The sequence below is a fragment of the Protomyctophum bolini genome (assembly GCF_963924005.1).
Source record: "Protomyctophum bolini genome assembly, chromosome: 2".
NCBI classification, from domain to species: Eukaryota; Metazoa; Chordata; class Actinopteri; order Myctophiformes; family Myctophidae; genus Protomyctophum; species Protomyctophum bolini.
Genome location: NC_137863.1, coordinates 39048102 through 39070595, shown reverse-complemented (window position 1 = coordinate 39070595; position 22494 = coordinate 39048102). Strand labels below are relative to the sequence as shown.

At 44.1% G+C, this 22494-nt stretch overlaps 1 protein-coding gene across 3 annotated transcripts in view; it reads right to left on the bottom strand.

Moving 5' to 3' along the window:
* gli1 (GLI family zinc finger 1) overlaps nucleotides 1–22494 on the bottom strand; it is a 78745-nt gene that overhangs the window by 50182 nt on the left and 6069 nt on the right. Inside the window, exon 2 of one of the 3 annotated variants that reach the window (XM_080782531.1) lies at nucleotides 9422–9523. The exons of the other annotated variants lie outside the window; for them this stretch is intronic. The gene's annotated coding sequence lies outside the window, so the exon portion shown is untranslated. The remainder of the gene's footprint in view (nucleotides 1–9421; nucleotides 9524–22494) is intronic. 3 annotated transcript variants of the gene reach the window in all.

Genomic DNA, 22494 nt, shown 5'->3' with positions numbered 1-22494 from the left:
AGAGAGAGAGAGAGAGAGAGAGAGAGAGAGAGAGAGAGAGCTTTGTGGAGCGGCACACAGATCCAGAGTGTTCATTGAAGGCTAAGAGACCCTTTAGCGGTACATTTTCTACACTCTGGGCGTTGAATGAACACTCAGTATTTGACAGTGTACTATGCTTCAACGGTCCTTTTGGCTGACAGGAGAGCTGACTGGAGGCCTATTGTACCGAAGCCATTCCTCACTGTATTGTGTGACCTTATCAACGCAGGGTCACCGGGAATGGTTGGTGAGCGTCCCATAAATTCTCATTCACTGAAAACATCCTCGGAACTTAAAACAAATACAGGTGCTGGTGTGATCGTAAAAATGGCCCCGCACGAATGCCTGTATCGAGCAAAGCTCTTTTAGGTATTTTGAGGGAGGAGAAAAAAAACAAAACACGGTGAAGAGTTTACAATGCTGTGGCTGTGGGTCATAAAATAGCTTCTATATAATGAGAGTTGTTTTTTGGCGTTGAGTGCAGTTGAAAGATAATCACACCCGCATGAAGTGAGGGGCGCTCCCGTCGTCGTACATCATCCAATAAGAAATAAATATAGCTTCTTCATGAATTAATTTATCAATTTATCTTATTATCTTTTAACCATGATACAAAGTCACCGGTCATCTTTTCACCATGATGATGTAAGACGACAACTGAATTCATGTGATTGGTTAGCCGATTTGCTCGTCTACATATAACGTAAATGTCATTGTCAATGGCATTTAATGTTTGTGTTGCCACAAATTTACGTCATATTTCAGGCACATATGATGTATTTTCTCCTGTCATCGTCAATTAGGCAAATGTGAGACGTGGCGGGACAAAACGCTGTATATAGGACGGGCCAGCGCCCGTACAGCCTATACTACTGACAGTGTGCACAAGGAATCTGCTGCCGAGCGCTTCGCTAGCCTGGAAACCACTCCAATCCAAGTTGTGGGGCACCAATCAGGGCCCAGTATGCAAATGTGTGGCGGGTTCAATATCAGCGGCATTTTTTTTAAATCAGCCCCTTGGAAATGCAGGTTCCATACAGATTCCGGACGAACCCCCATGCACTGCAAATGTGACACAATGTGAGCGTGTAGATCTGATATTTTCAATACTTTTAAAAGTGTCATACAATAGAATGACATTCCCAAAATAGGGACACGTACCAGCTTCAAAGTGGATGAATATACAGTAGTGTTTGCTCGTAGGATTGTGATTAGTCATACTAAACTATCTATGGCCACGTTAGATGCTTTGAATAAATACACTAAGAAAACGCCACACTGCTGTACATGTGTTTTGGAATGATTCATTCCTTTGCCCTTTGAAATACTACCAAGGTTGAACAAAAAAAGAAAAGAATCCACCTGTGCGAAAAAAACCTCCAGTCTTTTTGGGGGTCACCAGACGTTTCCTATTCATTAGTGATTGTAAAGGGCGACAAAGAGAAGGCTTCTAGCCCCTTCATGTGGCTCTCCATGCACTCAGTCCCCTTCGCTATAGCCTCGCTCCGCTCAGCTCCTTCACTGGAGAGAAGAGAACACAGTGAGCCTGGGATCCTTCAGCTCAGTGAAAAGGTTAACGTCTAGTAGCCGCATGGGCCCTGGAGTTCCTGCGTCTGCCGGGGGCACCTGAAGAGGGCCAAACATTTACCACCAAAGAAAAGGAGGGGGGGTGAGGGGGTGGGGGGAATCAACAGGCTGCCAGAGAGCTGCAGGGTTGCTGGTGGAGTGGCACTGTAGGGCTCTTGGAGAGTTTGTCTTGTAATTGAGTCAATTGTTGACCCCCCTGTTCAGGCTGCCTCGACGGTGCTCGGGCAGGAAAACCTGTGTGGAATAATAAATGCTATTCCTCTCTCTCTCTCTCTCTCTCTCCCCATCCATGCATCCCATCCTCTGTTCCTCGTCCATCCATCGCCGCTGTCTCTCGGGGTAATTGTGTGCAATGAGTCAAAGGCTCAGTGATTTAGGGAGGTTTTTGGGGGTAACTGTTCATGGATCGGCCAGAGCCACAAGAGAAGGCTTACAATCTATTCAGCCGACACCCCCCCACCCCCCACCCACCGCCCGACCCCGCTCTCACTCTCCCTCTCCCTCCCTCTCTCTCTCTCTCTCTCTCTCTCTCTCTCTCTCCTGCATTCTCCTCCTTTTTCATTCCCCCCTTTTGTTTGCACCGTGGGATGAATTTTAATCACCCCCTCTCTGCCTCGGATCTGCGCCACCGCCACCCCCCCCCCTCTCTCTCCACCCCGCTTCTCTCTCTCTCTCTTCTGTCTTCCCTCAGTCTCATCATCACCCTCCGTCCCTTTTTTCCATGCAACCCATATCTAGCGGTGGTATAATCATGCCTTCAGTGCGTGTGTGTGTGTGTGCACTCACTCCCCCGCCCCAAAAAGAGCCCAGACAACATGGATACAGAGAGAGATGCCTTTGATGACGAAAGGAAGAGGGTATTTGTCACTCCAGGTTTAGCACAGACCAAATGTCTTTAACGGTCAGGGGGAGAGAGAGAGAGAAAGAGAGAGAGAGAGAGGGTGGGAGAAGATGATAAAGGGGGGGTAGCAGGGGAAGACACTGAGAAAGAGAGGGAGGGCTGCGTGTTGTTTGTGAGGAGAGAGATCATTTTTAAATGCCTCCTTACAAAGAAGAACACTTTGTTTGCACAAGGGTTCTAGTGTTCTGTCCCCATTGTGCTGTGTCCTCCCAGGGGACAGTGCAGGACCGCGGCTCTCTGCGTCCGAGCCAGCAAGACTATTGTCATTCACATTGCTACTCATTTTGTAATTAACAGGTGTTCTTGAAAAGGAATGGCGAGACCAATATGCGCATGTGCCTTAAATTAGGACAGAGAAAAGGCCTAATATCACATTCGGAGCGTGTGAGACATTGAATAGAATCAATCAGTAACAAGCACATCATCCATGATAAGCTGTACGGCTGTAACTATCAATTACGTTTTCATCCATCTTCAACCGCTTATCCATAGTCGGGTTGCAGGGGCAACGGCTCCACCAGAGAGCTCCAGACTTCCCTCTCCAGAGCAACATTAATCGAGAAGGGTGTTTTTTCATAATTATTTATCTCAAATCTTCTAAATCGAGAAGTCTGAATAACCTCTTAAGCTATAAAGTTTTATGTTTGTTTAGTAGTCGCATAAAAAAGACGATGTTGTACATACAATGCAATTGTGAGCTTTGTAAATTGGCTATTTTCACTAATTAAAAGCTAAGCTAAGCCAAATGCACCCCCCCCCCCCCCAAATAAACCCAACCTTTTTAATAATAAAAATATATATCTCTCACTGCCTCTCTCAAGTCGTGGAAAGTAAGCACATTTACTTAAGTACTGTACTTGAGAAGCACAAACATGTCCCTGATTTTGGCCATTTGAAAATAGCCGATCTACAAGCTCACAATGCGCGATTTTTTAAAATAAATTTGAAAACTTAAAACAGTTTACATTCTGCACAATAAGTACTTTTACTTTTGGTACTTTAAGTACATTTTGAGGTCAATACTTGTGTACTTTTACTCAAGTATACACTTTGTAGTTCTACATATTGGCACTTTTAAATAAAACGTGTGAGTACTTGTTTCCAACCACTGCCTCTCTCCTCTCCTGTCCACACAGTTGGTCAGCCTGCATGTATCCGTCAACATGAACAACTGACGAACGCCTCCATACTCTTATGAAGAACTTCAAAGGCCCACATCAATTACTGCACATGCATTAACCTAAGTAGTACAAAAGCCCCATAAACGCTCTGGTCAGACTTATGTTCGACAAACACAGCATTACAGACAGTTGCACGTGTGTGTGTGTGTGTGTGTGTGTGTGTGTGTGTGTGTGTGTGTGTGTGTGTGTGTGTGAGAGACTGCGCACGCACGCACAGCTACACAAGCAATGTACTCACAGCCTCTTGTCCCTGTGTGATTCCCAGGCAGCATACTCTCACTAGCATACTCTCACTACTACTAGACCACTCTGCAGTGTGTGTGAGGCTGAGCACATCTGAAGTGATCCTCCTCTTCCTTTTTGTGGGAGAAAGTGGGATCCTAACGGCTCTCTCTCTCTCTCTCTCTCTCTCTCTCTCTCTCTCTCTCTCACACACACACACACACACACACACACACACACACACACACACACACACACACACACACACACACACACTCTCTCTCTCTGTGTCTGTCTCTCTGTCTCCATCCGTGGCCCTCCTTGTGGAGTGTTTGTTAGGAAATCCTGAGCAAACCACGCTGTTTGTTCTCTCTTTGTCAATGAGTGGTTTTTATAGACTTCCACTATTGACAATCGCACGACTTCTGTTGGCCTCGCACAAGCTGGATAACACTGTGCAAACAGGTGTATGTACACACGCACTCACAATCTCTCCGTTAACATATTTGCAATCTTGCTGAATCACCCCACAGCACACATTACGGAGACAGAGAACCAAGCCAAACTGGGGGGAAAAACAACACAAAAGGAAACAAAAACGTTTCCGTAAACGTATAAAGGAAACAAAAACGTTTCTATAAATAAATGGCACAGACTGAAATAATGATGAAGTTGTTGAGGGCAAAAGAAATGTAACCCTAGTTCTCTAAGATGGTACGTACATCACCACGATGTATCTCTTGTAAGGTTCAACAGACAATAATTATTGTAATGCTGGGCGTCCATATTTTGGGCCTGCAAAATATGGCCCTGGTGGGGGATGATTTCAAAGAAATTGAAAAGTAGTGAAAATAGTTTACTTAATAGGCTACTTTTGTTGCGATTAAAATAGGGATTAAGTGGTCACATGAATGACACACACAGTAGCAAATGGAATCGTCCTCTTGTCACAAGGGTGACCGACAGCTGTAAAAGACCTGTGTCGAGTGTCACCTTCACCAGTGAAAGTAGTTAACTCTCCCTCATACATTAAACAGGGAGATCACTTATCACCGAGCTGTGACTCATCCCAGCAGAGCTGGAGGAGACAGAAGTGAGATGGCAAAAGAAGAAGAAAGTGCAAAGTGAATGTCATGGAGAAAGCAGGAGAGAAAGCTAAAGCTGGCGTGTCAATGGAGGAGATCATGGAAGCCAGCAGGAGTCTCACAGCCTTGAACACAATAGACCCCCGACCAGGCCAAGACCCTTAATACCCATGCTCACATTTCACACGTCTTTTCAAAGCAACACACACACACACACACACACACACACACACACACACACACACACACACACACACACGCACACACACACACACACACACACACACACACACACACACACAACTCTCCCTCGACTTCTTCTTAACCGCGACCATGTAACCGCGACCATGCACCATGTACCCCCGGAGCCAAGCATAGCGACAAATGCAATGACATAGAAAAGCCAGCCGTAGCTACTACTAGGGGGCCGGCCAGTGGTCACCGGGACCACAGCAGCCATCATGAGGCCATTGGGACACCTTGCGTTTGTGTATTGGCAGACAATGGTGGCAATAAATGCTTCCTCTGTCCTGGTGGGGAGCTGTTAAGAGTGACAGGGGGCCTCCTGTGACAGTGGTAAATGGGTCATTATCATCTGAGCCGAGGTGAAGTGTGGAGCTGATAATGAGTCCATAGGACTGATCACAGGTCGCTGCGGGGGCCTGCTGTGATGGCACTCCCAGCACATTAGTGGGATTGGAGAGGACGAATGGCATACAATTCTGATGGATCGGAGAAACTGAGGGCCACTGAGTGGTATGCACTATTGTCGCAATTTTGTTTTTAGCGTGAATGTATTTTCATTGATTATACCAATTGATTATATTGATTAGTTCTATTAAGCGATGCACCCCTAACTTACCATTAATTACAGTTGGCTCACAGGACCACCCCCTCGTGTTATTGCAGGTTAGAATTAGAAAGAACCTCTGAATTTTTTTTAAATAATAAATAAACGTTCCTGTTTTTCAGATGCACGAAAAGAAAATGTTTCCAAATAAGTTCTGGGCGATTATAATATATTAACGGGTTTCAAAGCCTTCTGGGTGTGATCCTGCGCAATGAGAGGGACATTCAAACATTTTTCTTCTGCCAAAAGAAAAACATCTTGCAAAAACGAATCGTTTGGGAGTGGGGAGGAAAAATATACCTCAACATCCTGGGCAGATCCAAGGGAATTCTGGCTGGGACTCAAACTGGGGGGGGAAAGAGAGTGAAGAAGGCTGGGCTTTGTGGAGTGAAGGAGAAGCGAGAATGGGGTGAGGGGCAACAGGTAGCGTTCAATGTATAATCTATCTCACATCAGGATTCAGAGACACCTCAAGTATGAGCTTGATCTTATTATTTCTGTAATGTGAGCAGGCCTAATCTAGACGTGCCTGCTTGCATTACAATTATTTAGAGAGACAATTCTTTCACTATACAGCTGCCTTTTAAGACTAGTGTAACTAAGCCCTTTTCTGCTGAGAGGGCTCGCTGCTTCACAAGCTAACAAACTAGCCTTTTTAGTCTTGATTTAGCTTAGCTTCACTAGCCTCTCCACTAGGCAGTTGGCCTCCACTCAAGCCGACCCCCTCCTCCTTTTACAAGGCCCTTCAGTGCCCGGCCGGTTGCTAGACAATGTGCTTGGTTATGTGGGTTATGTAAAGACCCTCCTGCGTACAAAAGCCAATGTGGGCGCCTGTTATGTGCCGCTCTTCAGAGCCCCGGGTCAGTTAGCAGAAGAGCTCTGGCGCGAACACTCCAAGTTAAAAAACGCTTGCTCTTCAACGTGTTTACTGAGGAGAGGACAGGAGAGGAGTGTATAGGGAAGAGGCTGGAAGAGGAGTGTACGAAAGAGGAGAGGATCAGTGAATTATCCTCTATTCCTGTTGAACACCCCAGCCCCTCTCAACCGAGGTTAAAAAAACAACCGCCTTGTTGACCAGTGGGGTGTATTAGTGGGCATAGTCTAAGCCCAATCTGAGAGAGAGAGAGATAGAGTGTGTGCGTGCGTGCATGCGCGCGTGCATGCATGCATGCACTCGTGCGTGTGTTTATGTCTGTACACGAGTCACTCGAGTGTATGTGGCTATGGGTTGTATACACATGATTTGTGTAGGAGCATACTCATTTCTTTATTCATTCAGTGTGTTTGTGTGCCTTGCTGCATGCACAGGTGACACTAAAGAAAGCGCCCTGCAGGCAACGACATAGCGGTAAGCCACACACCTCAGACGCACCGCTAGCACTGCTCTGACGGCCAACCAGCGAGGGAATAAGTACTGAGGTGAAACAAGCCACTGTGTCTACAGGACTCGCCTTAAAGACACAGCGCTGCTTACACAGAAAGACACAGATCCCGTTGATGTGTGCATACCACAGACTGTCTCCGAACCACATTCATAACTGGCATCCCTACCACGGGCATGTCGTTACATAGACAAGAATATAGCACAACATTGCAGATCTGCAAGCTCACAGCGTGCCGCATCCCGACACGGTGTGAGCTTGTGGACCGGCCATTCATCTTATACAACAAAGCATTATCGTCGCTGTCGGGCGGAAACCTTGTATCTTCATATTTCAACTTTTTATGTTTTTTTTATGTTTTTTTCGTAAATGAATTTCCTGCTTCATCATACAGGAGTGTCACAAACAAGTATAGTGAAAATAGCAGAGCTACAAGCTCACAACACGTTGCATTTTAAATCGTAAGATGATGATAAAAAAGGAATGGTTTTGGACTTGGATTTCCACCCGACAGCAACAATATATAGGCCTAGTGGTTAATATAGCGCCTGTGAGTGATTACTGTAAGCGTGATGTAGGGTAGGGAGCAGGTAAACTCGCAGATACTCTGCCAGTGAGTAAAACTATATGGGAATAAAAGGTACAAAACGTCTCCCTTATGGTATTAGTTTACAGTTTTTTTTTTCACTCAATTTTTATTGATGAAAAACTCTTTTGAAATGTACTGATTTGTACATTTCATAAGGTAGATCATGTCAGACGTGCTCTGCTTGCAGGCTTGGATTATAAAAGCTTATAAATGCATATAAAAATTACCGGCTTAAGCATTGCCCAAAATAGGGATTCCAGGCTGCAAAATTGTTAAACAAATGGGACTGCATAATTGCCGATACCAATGTCGTCCATAAGGTCACATACTGACATCTGCCAGACTGATATGGGTTGGTCTCTAATTAACAGCTATAAGATGCGCAAAGGCTATGGTGGCCAACTGTCATGTCACTGTGAGGGCAAATGTAATGAACTAGAGGTTCATGTGCCTTTGGGTGCTCACATCTAGCTTAATTTTGTTTAATTATAATAATTAAAAACCCTCAGCTTCCCATCATGCACCTGTAACCCAACATGCCTTGCAGTGCGTCAATGCACTTGTCCCGTGATCGGCCGTAGCCAATGGGAAGAAGCAAACACGGGGCGTCCTCTTTCTGCCGTTTTAAAAGGCTGTTTACTCGCAATGCAGGCTGCATCTGCGTGAGTGAACATTGTATGATGTTACGCTGTGTAGAGGTTACAATATTAACGCTTCTGAAGAGAAACAGATTATTTAGACGTGAGCAATGGCAGATTTGAGAAACGGAAGCTGCAGCGCAGCACGGAAAAAAAGGAAAGTGCAGAAAGCTGGGTTTAACACGCAGAGGTGAAGTGAGTGACGTCAGAGCACGGGCAGTGCAGAGGCGAAGCGGCACATACTCCGTACATCACGGTCTATGACTATTGGCCACAGGATTGTAAACACAAATGTGAGCAGCCTATCTCCAAATGTATACTGCATGATGATGATGATATTGATGCATGTAGACTGGTTCTGAGTGGAATATTGGTTGTACATTATACTAATGAACCGCGCGGGCAGGCAGAGCAGAGCAGTATCAAGTATACATGCTGTTTATTTTCCATTGCAACGAGAGACAGTGGATGCTTTACGACGCCTTTTAGATGGTGCTGAGCCCCTCTGCTGCTATCCCACAGATAAAACTCACAAACACAGGGTTTTGTTTAAGCAACCTGAGACAACCTAGACCGCCATGAACTTTTGCTAATTAATTCAATTTTTCATTGTGTCCCAGACGGCCGTCTCCACCCAGAGAAAGAAAACACCCCTGTGAGATGTCTCCGTGCACACGACGCGCACATAATGCATACATGGAGACAGACACACACTATTAGACGCACACAGAACCTTACACGCACGCACGTGCGCGCACCGCGAGGCAGGCACGCACTCACACACGCACACAGAGTCTGTATTACAAACACAAACACTATTACATGCACACAGAAAGGGACATATTCAGCCGCTGAACCTTTCACACACACACACACACACACACACACACACACACACACACACACACACACACACACACACACACACACACACACACACACACACACACACACACTTCACTCACTTGGACATGCTGGAGCATGTGTGAGTCTCAGCTTGCTGGTTGGGAACAGACACGGCTGTGCCCCCAGGCTCTCATCTCTCCCACAGGAAGCTGGAGTGTGAGCTGGGACACACAGGGTGAGACGGGGTGCAAAGCTTTTCAACACACTATCCATGGAACCCCGTGCAATAACTTCCTAATTCCTGACTTCTTGTAAATAGTCACTACAGTATGTGTAACCGAGTCCCTTACCGCTTTAAACTTGGTGTCAACAACGTTAATGTAGGTGAACATTTTATACATGTGTATACTACTGTGTAAAACATATATATTTACATTGTTGTACTGTCATTTGCTATGTTATTTATTGGAAAACACAATGGCAGACAGAGAAGTAAAGAAATAAGAGATATAGAAGTGGGATGATGGGACAATGTTGCAAGCTGGATGAGATCCATGAACACCTGACCTCAAGTTAGGCACCTTAACCAAAGGGAACATGGGGGGAGGTGTTAGTGAAATGACAATTTAAGGACTTAAGTTGCAAGGCCTTGTTGATACCTCAAATTAAAAAGGCGATTACTGCATCAAAAGTAATCAACAATGTTCAAACATTGACCAAATTGCGAAAAATGCACCACACATTTGCCATTTTTTACTATTTTGAAAAACTAATTTTAAAATAGTTCAACTAGATGATTGGCACGTTGTTAGCGTATTAAGTGTAGTTTAAAATGTTTGTTTAAATATGTTGCATTATAAAGTAAAATGTTGCTTTGATTAGAGTGAACTACTGGGCCCTAAGATGTACAACCCCCTGAAGGTCTCCTAATTCCTCACAACCTCCCCCTCCTGCACTTCTAAAGACTCGCGCCTTGGTTATTTCACAACACACATCTACGTACATGCACTCACAGAATACATGCGCAAGGACATGCATACACTGACGCAAAATATCACAACACACATGTGCTCAGCACATTTCCCCTCCACAGCTGTGCAAGAAGACAGGGCTCAATAAATAATCACTTTGAATGGGATCTTGTGGGTTTGGAGGGCTGCGAGGCTGTTCTAAAGCTCAGTGATTGTTCTCTACACACAAAAAGCCTCCATCCATATTCAGAGCGAGGCTTCTTTAGCTTCCTACCACGCTGAGGTCCCAAAGGAGGTAGCTACAGTATCTGTGCAGTGCAGCTGCCAATGGTGGAAAGTAAGGAAGTAAACTGTACATACATGTACATGTACTTCATTGCTGTACTTTTCAATACTTTTACTTCTACTCCACTGAAACAGTTTGAGTACTTTGGAGATTTTAATTATTATTCTAAAACATACATTCACCACACAATGTGAATATTTCTAATAATTTGACATAATTTGAAAACTTCAGAAATATCATTCTGCATAATGATCACTTTTACTTTTAGTACTTGATGCCAATACTTTTGTACTTTTACTCAAGTACATTTTGAATAACAAATACTATTTCTACATTGCGGAATTGAGTACTTTCTTCCAGAAAGAGGCTTATTTCTTAGTCTTTCCAACCACCCTTTCAAGTCAAAAGAAGGTGTGGCTATCTGTCAGTCTGGCTGCCAATGGGACGCTTTTAATGGACCACAGGTGCCGGCTAATAAGGGCCAATAAACGCGGAGCGGCACAAACACAACCTGCCTGTCCCATCCTGAATGGAAAGAACTGGAGAAATACGAATGGACAACGAGGAGAATCAGACAGACTGCTGGGGAACTAATCAGCGTGCAAGAAAGTGCCGTGGTATTCCACAGACTTAGCTGCTGCAAAGTCAGCACTTTGAGGAAAACCTGATCTAGGTCTTGCACTGACGTCTGTTGAGGGAGAGCAGTGCTGGCAAAAGCAATCACAATATTGATATTGATGATAATAATGTATTGTGAACACATGATAATGTGTAGTGATGATCGATTATCATACGTTGCTGTCGGGGAGGAAACCTCACTTTTTTTGGGGGCATAAATCAGTGCTATTGAACACCCTTTACGTCTGTGTGTTGTTCGGAAATATTGAACCAATGGAAAGTAGTAAAAAGTGCTTTGGACAAAACCTCTTAACTTCATTTAAAGTTACAACACCAACTTTGATGAGGCTGTATTGCTTTGTTTAATTTCATTTCCTGAAAAATACACTTTTTGGAGTTATGAGGTTTCCTCCCGACAGCAGAGATCTATGATTGAACTTGAGAAATGATTAAAGCCAGGAAAAGACAACACTTACTGTAGGTCATATCATGATGTTACGATATTTAAAGTCCCACAAGATATTTAGTTTCACAACATAGACACAGTCCTAGACGGGGGTGGCATTTTCATAGGTAAGAAAAGTGTAATGAATAAATTTGGTGTATACTGAAGATTTAGTGAGGCACATTTTGACTAAGAATTACTTTTACTTGACTACCAATGGTCCCTTGTGTGTGTGTGTGTGTGTGTGTGTGTGTGTGTGTGTGTGTGTGTGTGAGGTGTTATAATGGAATTAGATTATCCCTCAATATGCGCTGTAACCAACTATTCTCTGACTAATCAAGACATTAGCCATAGAAACAATAGGCTCTAGATAGGACGAGATAAGAGCACCAACACCCATAGAGTGAATACTGACACTCAGAACCTTCCTCTGTCACAGGTGTGTCATTTCACACCTGTTGTAAATTACAAGCACCTGCACCCCAGCATCCCTATTCTGGGCATGGTCATTATAGGTGAATATTGGGCGAAAATAGGCAAACATTCTGTGAAAATAGCAGATCTGCGAGCTTGTAGACTGGCAACAGTCAGCAAAGAGATGTGGCAGTAAAGTATAGACCCCTGGGGGACCGTGTCAACAAAATATATAGGGTTTAAGTGGTTAAAGCCAAAGCTTAACTCTGAGTATAGCTACAACATCTGGCCATGATATATACAGTATAGTATTGTATATCTTGATTTACAGTGATTCAAATTCCATTCACTCATGTATGGCAAAAAAAAAAAAAAAGGTCCCAAAATGTCTCGTTTAGTGCATAATGAATAACGGCCATGCTCCGTTACAATATGACGTTATTCTAAGAACGCTGCCGTGCTAAATAATACTGGGGCTGAATTCACATCTTTCTCCTTCCATAGAGATGCGAGGAGAAAGATTGACCAGGAGAAAGCTTGCTAATTGTGCTGCTTGCCTGTGAAAGGAGACGCGAGCGTGGATCCCCACCCCCCCCCCCCCCCGCGTTGACCTTCTCTGGTACCGTAAGCCTGGCATGAATGCCCAGCATGGTACCTTGATCCGACACAGCTCAAAGACCGAGGAACGCACTCCCACAGCCTCTCCCTTTCACTGTGTGCTCCTCACACAGATGCACACACACACACACACACACACACACACACACACACACACACACACACACACACACACACACAACACACTCACACTCACACACACACACACACACACACACACACACACACACACACACACACACACACACACACACTCACACACACACACACACACACACACACACACACACAAACACAGCGCCTACCCGCCTCTTTCAATTATTGTGCTGATCTGTCTCACACTTTTGGTAGCAGGTGCATTTCTGAGCCCCACCACCACCCCCGGTGGGAACAGAGACATGGCAGACAGACAGGACAGGAGGAGAAAGAAGCACACACAGGACGATGGCCAGAGAAGGACACACAACAACAGCCCATGGACCTGAAACAACAACAGCTGTGACGGCCGCGTCGATGTCGCGTCCAACATTTGTTCCATGCTGAGTGCAGCAACAGGTCATTTCACGGTTGCGGGAGCCACTGGTTTCGCTCGGTTTTGCATCCAACATGCAGACACGGACTAATGGAGATATTGCCCTGTATAACTTTATCGAGATGACTTCTTCCAACTACAACAGCAGTTTATTAGCCACGTGATTTGAGTCATTTTGAGTCATATTATCCAGTCTGCTATGGCCACCCCGCATATCATCTCTGTATAACCCACTGGTCTACAGTATCTCCTCCCTGCAGCAACAAGTGCCATTGGGTTATGGGAAGGGCACTTATTTCTCTTAGAGACTTCTCTAAGTAGGCTAATTGCATATTAGATGTAGGGTAGATAATGTCATACATGCTACAATGACTTCGATCACCAGCAGCTCAGTTTTCCTTGAGAAATGTCAGAAAGGTGTAGGAATAAAGCATACCACCCAAGCCTACGCTAATGCCATTCTGAGTGCTCAGTTGAACTAAACTTAAAGTGAATTAGTGTTTACCAGCACAAATGGGAGTTGTGCAATCAGGTGAAGGCAAAAAACAGCTCCATGAAACCTATGGTTGTCGGCTGTTCCAACTCCAGTGATAACAGCGTGACTTTGATCCTGGATTCTCCTGTCATTAAAATATTATTTTAATCACGGTCATGTTATTTGTTTACCCACCGCAATGAGATTCTCTTAACCACACCCTCCTCCCTCTTGAGAAAGAGAGAGAGAGAGAGAGAGACTCTGGAATGATAAAGGAGTGGCTACAGTAGATAAGCAACATCTTTAAGTACGGCATCAAAATCTGTTTAACCACTTTAACCCTATATATTTTAGAAAATAGCCTCTGAACAAGCTCACAACGCGTCACACTGTGATGCGTTGTGAGCTTGTGATCTGTATTTTAACATAAATAAATCTTGTATGGGGGGGTTCTAATAGCACAACATTTTTAAATTGCGACCCGTGGTGTGACATCCACCAGACCTGTCACCCACATGCGGTCAGTGAAAACACCCAGGTGAGCTGCATCCCTTAATTTGCCTGGGATAGACACCAGGCAGAGAACATGGTGGTCAGATCCATCCGTCCATGTGATTTTTATATATCTGTATATACTTTGGGTCCTGTCTTAATGACCATTGCGAAATTCCACGCGAAACCACACCGACCTAGTAGTAACTGGGCACTTCCTAAATGCGAAGCCATGCTTAATGTTTCATCGCACACACTATAATCACGTGTGCCTTGGAGACCATCTTTACTAGGGCCCTTCGTGTTATTTATTGTCTAGCAGGAAATGGAGTCCCTCCTTGTGTAATTAATGGCCACAATTTTGTGATTCTGGAGGGGTCTGCAGACTCCTGCAATAAGGACCAGATGTCCCTCGGGGCCTGCCAGTCCAGGATTTAGCTGTTCAGTTGTTTCTGAGCACTTACAGTGGGGTCAGCCAGCGCCCATACCAAGACCCAGTGCTGCCCTCGAGCCCCCTACCTTCTATTCTTTCTCTTGTAAATAAAGAGTTAATGGTTTACAAGTCTTCCAATAACCGTAATACCCTCAGAACCAATTAGCTCACGGAGCAGCTCCAGACACACAGCCCTGGCCTGGACTGAGAGTATGTAACGCGCCCACGGGCCTTTCTTTCTTCTCTGAAACATATGAAGCATTGGGTAAATATTGAAGCTGAAGGCTTTAAATGCCCTCAGTCGCCACATAAATTATGCGTTCATTTCCTGCAGGCTCTGTGTGTGTGTGTGTGTGTGTGTGTGTGTGCGTGTGTGTGTATTGTGGTGGCAAACCAACTAACCTCTGACTCTTCATTTTAGATTATGCCTATGTGCTGACGGTGCTGATTTACATGGTGCTGATGTCATTGCTCACAGTGTGTACACAAAGCCACGCAGTAACCGAGGCAGGGGGAAACCTCCTCATTTCAACAAGTAGAGAAGCGTGTTGCCATGTCCGCTTATTATCAGCGACTTTGGGCTTGCTTTTCCTCTAAAGTCACTTGTAAATATTGGTAGTGGCCGGTTGCGGTTGCTTATTTGTGGGATTCCTTTCTAATGTTGTTTAAACCAGTGGCTCTCAATCTTCTTCATGTCAAGGACTCCCATCTTACACATTGATATGTACCCATATTTGTCCACATAGATGGCAATAAAATAATTAAACAACCCGTCAGTATCGCGACTGAGCAGAATCTGGATTTATAGCCTATTTTTTGACCAAAACAAGATTACAGAGGGGAGTTGTGACACTGACACATGTCAAGAAATGTATTTCCTGGTATTGAAAGAAAATGAAACATAACATACATGGTGATAACATGGGAATATATTGGTTAAATATGGTTGAATATTTAACCCTGAAATGTAACTTTTAGTTTTGTGTAGTTGAAATTATGGTCATTCATTCAAGGTTTGCTCATATAGGGGGAGCTGTGGGGGGGAAAAACATAGATGGAATAGTTCCAGGAAGTGAAGTACCAGGAACATCTATATAGGAAGTGAGTGAGGCGGCCAGCGGTTATATTTTAGCAAAGAAGAGTGTTTGGTGGTGGTTTGTCAAAGATTGACAGATTTTAAGGCCAATTACTGAACCAAAATCAGAACTCGTTAAGTAGTTTGACCGAAGAACTTTGTGAAGGGGAAGAAAGGAAGTTTGGTCGGTTTACGCTCTAAATCAATGCAGAGCTTTTGGACAAAGGAAGTGGCTGTTGGCCTGCTGACTTGAAGGTTGGGTGAGGAGGACTGTGGAATATACTTTTCCTCTTTTTGAGCAATGCATTGTCTTTTTATTTTTGGACTTTGTGGATTACTTGATTTTCATAAAATAGAAGATCTACAGATGATTGTTCAATTGAAGTGATTGGAGTTATTATTTGTGTTTGATCAAATTTAAATCAGATAAACATAATTTCCAACTGTTTTGTGTTTTCCTTTTGGTCTGCAATACAGTTTGTTTACTGTTACAGTATAAAGAATTACTAACGCAGGTACAGGACCTTTATTTCTTTAATATAAGTCAGACTGAGTTCTGATTTAGATCGATGCCATTTTATATGAACGCAACAAATGTTTGTGACTGATTCAGTCCGGGAACAACCCATCCCCATGGGCTGAGAAGCACGATAGGGTTGTGAAAAGCCATTTCATCTGGTCTTTAACCTCTTACTCCCCATAACAGTATTTGTTGTACGTTAAATCGGTCAAATAGAGGGGGGAAAAAGAAAACGGATCTACAAGCTCACAGCTTCTGCCCAACATTCGCCTATTTCAGCAGCCATTTTGGGCTGAATGTTCACCTATTATGACATGACCAGAACGCCGCTGCTAGGCTTCATGTGGTTACAAAATGTCATAATAGTACTGTAGATCTAGTATTTGACACTTTGCATTCTCTAGAGGTCTTCGTTTCCACCATTTGGAACGACAAGGCGAAACATTGTGTCTTTGTGCTGTGAGCCGTCAGCTCATATCCAGCCCTGAATCTCTCCTACGAGCAGCACAATGTGATAGCTGCTTGTTGAGTGAGCGACTCTCTCCTTCCATCTTAAAACACCAGGGAGTCCACGAGAGGCCTGATGTGGGCCGGGATCGTTCTCATGCTGAGCAAAACAAACAATGATTGCTGGCACGAAACGCACAAGAGGCAGAATTATGCCTTATCTGATGCAGAGACGTGGATGGACTCCCTGTGTTATTTCAATTTATGAGTATTGTACAAACTCATATGAAGTGTACAAACTTCATAATTAAACCTCTTTTACACTGAATATGCCCCTCTCTTTTCTCAAGAAATCGATCGAGACGGAATACAATCACAAAATCAATCGGGAACATGTGAAAATACAATCTAACGCCATTGAACCCAATTTACACAATGATCCTTCAAATTATTATTCTTTTTTTTCTTAAAGGGTAGAAGAAAAGTGTTCAGCTGTGAAGGGCTGGGCTAGCTAGGCAGCCAGTCAGTTGTGAATGTGTTCCAGCAGGAAAAGCCAAGCTGCAGAACGAGGCTGTAGAGCAGTCTGTAGTCTGCAACTTTCCCCTGTTCCAGCTACGCGCCTCCCCTCCTTCCCTGCAGCCCACCCAAGAAGCAGCCCATGGGCATAAATTTGAGAGCCTGACTCACTGCGGATTTAAAACAATCTGCATTTCTCCCTCTCTCACTCCCTCTCGCTCTGTCTCTGTCTCTCACTCATGGTCCCTTTTGCCTTCTCTTCGCTCAGTTTGAACATTTTTCTGTGTTTGGCCCCTTCCTTTCCAGTAAATCCCAATGGCAATGAAACAAAATAACCCCGTTCTCAGTTGCATGCCAATAATATTATTCTAAAGGCTTAATTAGGTTTGTCTTTGTCGACATTGCAGCGGATGGACAGAAACTGTATTTCCGTGTGTAAGTGTGCGCTCTGCATGGCGTTCTCATTGAAGGTTACATGCCATCTCAAGATGTCTACAACGAGGCTCAGTTGAACCAAAGTTAATTACAAGGCAGAAAACATAAACTTCCAATAGTTTGTTGTCCTCCTGAATGGTACTGTTGTTTCAACAACAACTTCAATAGAAAGTAGACCGCTAGTTTCCATAGTGAACATAGCTATAAACAATATTTGATGCTATACAGAAGAAAGAAAAAACACTGTTTAGGTTATCACGAGCAAAACAATTACGCCACATAACCTTTGTGTCTGTCAAATTGGTTAAGCTTGGTTTTCCTTCGCAGAAAGGTTTAGTGGCTACAGTATACATACAATCTACAGATGTTACTTACCAGTACCACCACACTGTCAATTAATCTACAAACTCATTCTGGAATCTTCAGGCGAAGGCAGTGACATGCCATGTTGAACGTTAAAGTTCAGATCAAAGCTCTGTGAGGACGAAACATCACATAGTAGTCAGTTATAGTAAATATCAGGCATGGCTTTTTTGACTGAGGGAGCAGTTGCCTTTGACCCACGGCATATTCATGTCAGTGTATCTAGTGACCGGGGGCCGCCTGCATTTGGCTTGCAGAGGTAGTAAGTCATGTGTGTGTGACAGCCTGCTACGTCCATGCTTGTGCACCGATTTCCTGTCTTGGCATCTGATCTGCTTAACGTGGCACCAGTGCGCTACTGTAGTTTCTACCGCTGTCATTCACAACGCAGCAAAACAAGGATGAATGGGTAGGAGAGAAGACGACAGAGAGAGAGAGAGAGACAGCCATGCCAGAGTGGTATAAGTCAGCTGTCCCTACTCATTTGTTAATCTAGCTCTTAAAGACCATGTGGCCTGGCATGTTTAGCGCACTGACTATGACGACTCAAAGTTTGACATCTTTGCTGACCATTTTCAAGTATAGGCCTACCTCATTTCCAAGCAAACCATTGGTTTTCATTACTTTCAGTATGAAAATCACCTTGAAGTGATTTTAAACTTTTGAAATGGCTAATACAATGAACACACGAAATATCACTATTTGGTTATTTGTGTGTATCTGAGTGTAATCATTTAAAAAGTAGTCCCTGGAGAAAAGACTAATTTATCAGCAATATTTGGGGCTGTTTCGATAACCGTGGAGAAAATGCAATCGAATGATGAGTATGTCGACTTTTCCATGTGTATTTTCCACCACATTTAATGAACATTTGAGCAGATCTTCAAACAGTAACGTGTCTTCAGCTTCCGATGACAAACATGACAAACATAATGTACATGTACATTTCTTATCGTCCTTGAAGCAGTTGAGTGTGGGCATGGAACTGGTAGATATGTTAGAGCTATCCAGGACAGCTAGCCAGACATTATCTGTTATCTTCATCTCAGATAACAGATAACAGCGTTGTTGTCAAGGAAGGCAAGCGTCAGCACACGCAACATGCATAATACACCAATCACTGTATTTCTCTCTCTCTCTCTCTCTCTCTCTCTCTCTCTACTCTCTCTGGAAGTTGGAAAGAATTGTTCCAGCAATAAAATGTAATAGCCTTAATCACATAAACAACTGTGCTGGAAATTAAGTGACTTCTATACAAACTGCTAAAGGAGTACTCAAGCGTCACTACCAGCTAACGTGTGAGATTGTGGTTGGGTTGGAAAGACAGAGGTAGTTTTGGGGGTAAAAGTAGGCTTGGGTCTGGGTGCCAATGCTTCTCTAGGGCTTTTTCTTGTCTTTTTGCTGTGTGGAAAGGCAGGTCTTAAGGTATACATCATTTCAAGACAATGTCATGCAAACGCTAAACACGTAAAACAAGCAGGACATTATTTAGTCTCCTTGAGGCGAGCAACGTTGTACCTTTGTGGTGGTAAGCAAAACACTGGGCCAAGTGGTTTCACTAATTTGTTGAGTTCAGGGGGATTCAGGCAGTGAGTATAGACGCCCGTCAGACCCTGTGTTGTAATTATACTAGTGATGACGACACTCAAGTGCGCAGTGGCCATGGAAACCCGTGGAAATAATAAACACCCACCTCTTCTACACACTCTGACCGCCGACTAGGACAACACCGACCGCGTGACTCATCATCAACCGCGGAGAACACACACAATGACACGCAGTGGCCACACACACACATTTTACTTTCTTACATTTTTGAAAGATCTTGAAAGTGTGGGAAATGGGTTAATGTATAGTCACTTCCTTGCCACTTAGAGTCACTGTCTTCATTCACCGTCATCATCAGCCAACTTCATGTGAATTCTGTATCTGACCCCAGGAATCTTATAGACAGGCAGTGATCTTGTCTCCCTTCAGTGCATCTCACACACGGGTACTGTTTCATTTGGCCTTTGTCAAACCTCTCAGAAGCCACAGCCTCCACCAATATCACCCAGAGACCCACGATCACAAGCCCATTGTTAGCCGCCGAGCTAACATAACAGCGGGAAATGAGTAAGGATCACTGCGGGCTGTCGCATATGAGACCCATTCAACAATCTCACCTGGATTCTATTACCACTGGTTTGATTTCTAATATCAACCACATGACACGATATAGCCAATAAGTCGGCGTGCCTGGCTGCCGCCGCCATGCATGCACACCACACCACTCCCCCCCCCCCTACCCCCCACCCCCGCCCGCATGTGTGCGACACACGCGCACACATGCACACATGCACCCACACATTAACGTATCAACAACCACCACCCTCATTCAAAGTGAAGGGGGAGGAGGAGTTAGGGGAAAGGGGGCGACATCCACCCCTCCTGTTATACTGTCAGCGCGCCGTGCGCGCGCGCGCGCGCGCGCACACACACACACACACACACATATATATACACACACACACACACACACACACACACACATTTAGATTTCTTTATTTGAATCCACAAATTACAATTAATTTTCACAAGGAAACAAATATAACGGGGTTGACCGTTCATGTTCACTTAAGGATACACATGGCACCTCCTCCTCCACACAGACAAACACACACACACACACACACACACACACACACACACACACATATTCCAAATGTACATGCACAAAACCCATTCACATCCTCTGCACACAAGGTACGACCATTTGCATGCATTACGCATGCTAATGTATGCTTGGATGACAGCACTCAACTTTTTCTAGTGTTATCTGATCCAGAGTTCAGCTACTGAGTCAGACACTGGAGTATTCCTCATGTGTTTGGTTCAAACTCAGGGAGTCATTTGGATTCCAGCGATATAACTCAGCCATAAGTAATCATATAGAGACAGATAGAGAACCCGTTGTCCTGAGCCACAGAGCCGACCGCTATGCCCATATATGGTCGTGAGCCTCGTGACTTGTGCATACGTAGGTGGGACCGACCGACCAACTTCAAATTCGGTCGCTCGCAGCGGCAAGAACCCGCCGTCAAGTAGTTTTTGTTGTCCAGAATATGCCCATATATGGCCATTCCAATACATGGCCATATACTGATGACATCAGGCATTGATACGATCAAAATGTTATTATCCAGTATCCATCTTATCAGACTGTTTAAGTTGGACTGTGTCCACCTGTTCAACAACAGTCCACCTGTTCATCAGGTAGACTCACAACACACTCTCACTCCCCAAACTATCATGACTTCATGGGAGATGTGACCAGACGTTTGACAGGAAGGGGGTTCCCTTCCAGTTATCGGGTGCCGTCCCGGGCATTTCCGCACTTCAGGAATACGGAACTGCTGTTCTCAAACCCAATGCGTGTAGGCCGGGTCCACTAAAAACAGTTAGCCAAGCGACTCTGCCTAGCATTACAGTCTTCAGCCAACACGGCACAGTTCAAGTCATGTCCCGATAGAGACTGAATCGTAACTCATATTCCCCCTAGTCAACATGTGCCGTCGTCGAGGGTATACCCCTTTCAGGTCACCCATTTTCCGTCTTGGGAGTGAGAATGTGTTGGTTTGCAGTGGGCTGATCTACTGACAAATGTACAGTATGATACTATATATTCCATCTACTCACTTCAACATGAGGTTAGTTTGTTAATGATGCTGCATACTAGATGAGGGAGCTTGCAAGTCGACCAATTGCGGTCAATGGTATATTGGGTGGTGAATTCTTTTGAATAGTGAATGAAGCCAAATGTCACATTTTGGAATAACTGTTCACATATGTATGATACAAAGGCACGTACTCAATGCTGTTTCAATCCAATTTAAAGCTTATAATTACCGGAGTTTGAGTAACAATACTACATCACTCTATCGCCTGGGGCATCGACCGCTCTCATAGCATTCTGTAGAATATGATAACAATAAACAAAAAGATGGGAATGTTCATTTTCCCTGTGGATGCAATCGGGAGGCATTTTAAGTGAACTGTTAGCCATTCATGAGAAATATGATGTATTTGGGTGCAGTCCTTATTTGGGTACAATCCTTATGCAAACAAAGATTCCTTGTGGAGACGGGTCCTTGCAATAGATGTGTAGTCCATTTTATTGTTATTTATTTTCTGGGAATTATTTTAAAATGTCCAATTTTTGCAATTTATTTTTAAATGTGAAGTTTCTGGGGAAAATGCTGCTCATATACAGTACAATACAACACCCCTCGTGTGTGTGTGTGTGTGTGTTTATGGTTCAAATCTGCTGCCGAAACAATCAAGCATAAATGAAACAGAACAGGAATTGTGTATGCCACCTTCTGGAATCCCAGGACTACAGTTATGCACAGAGCCTATTGCTTCATGGCATCCCTAGTTTTATTGAAATGATGACACTGTTCAAATTGAGTCCGCCATGTCCTTGATTCACATTTTGCGGAGAAACAGAAGACTTCACAAGATTTGATATTATTTGCCAAACAAACATTACACAATCTCACCTAATTTGCAT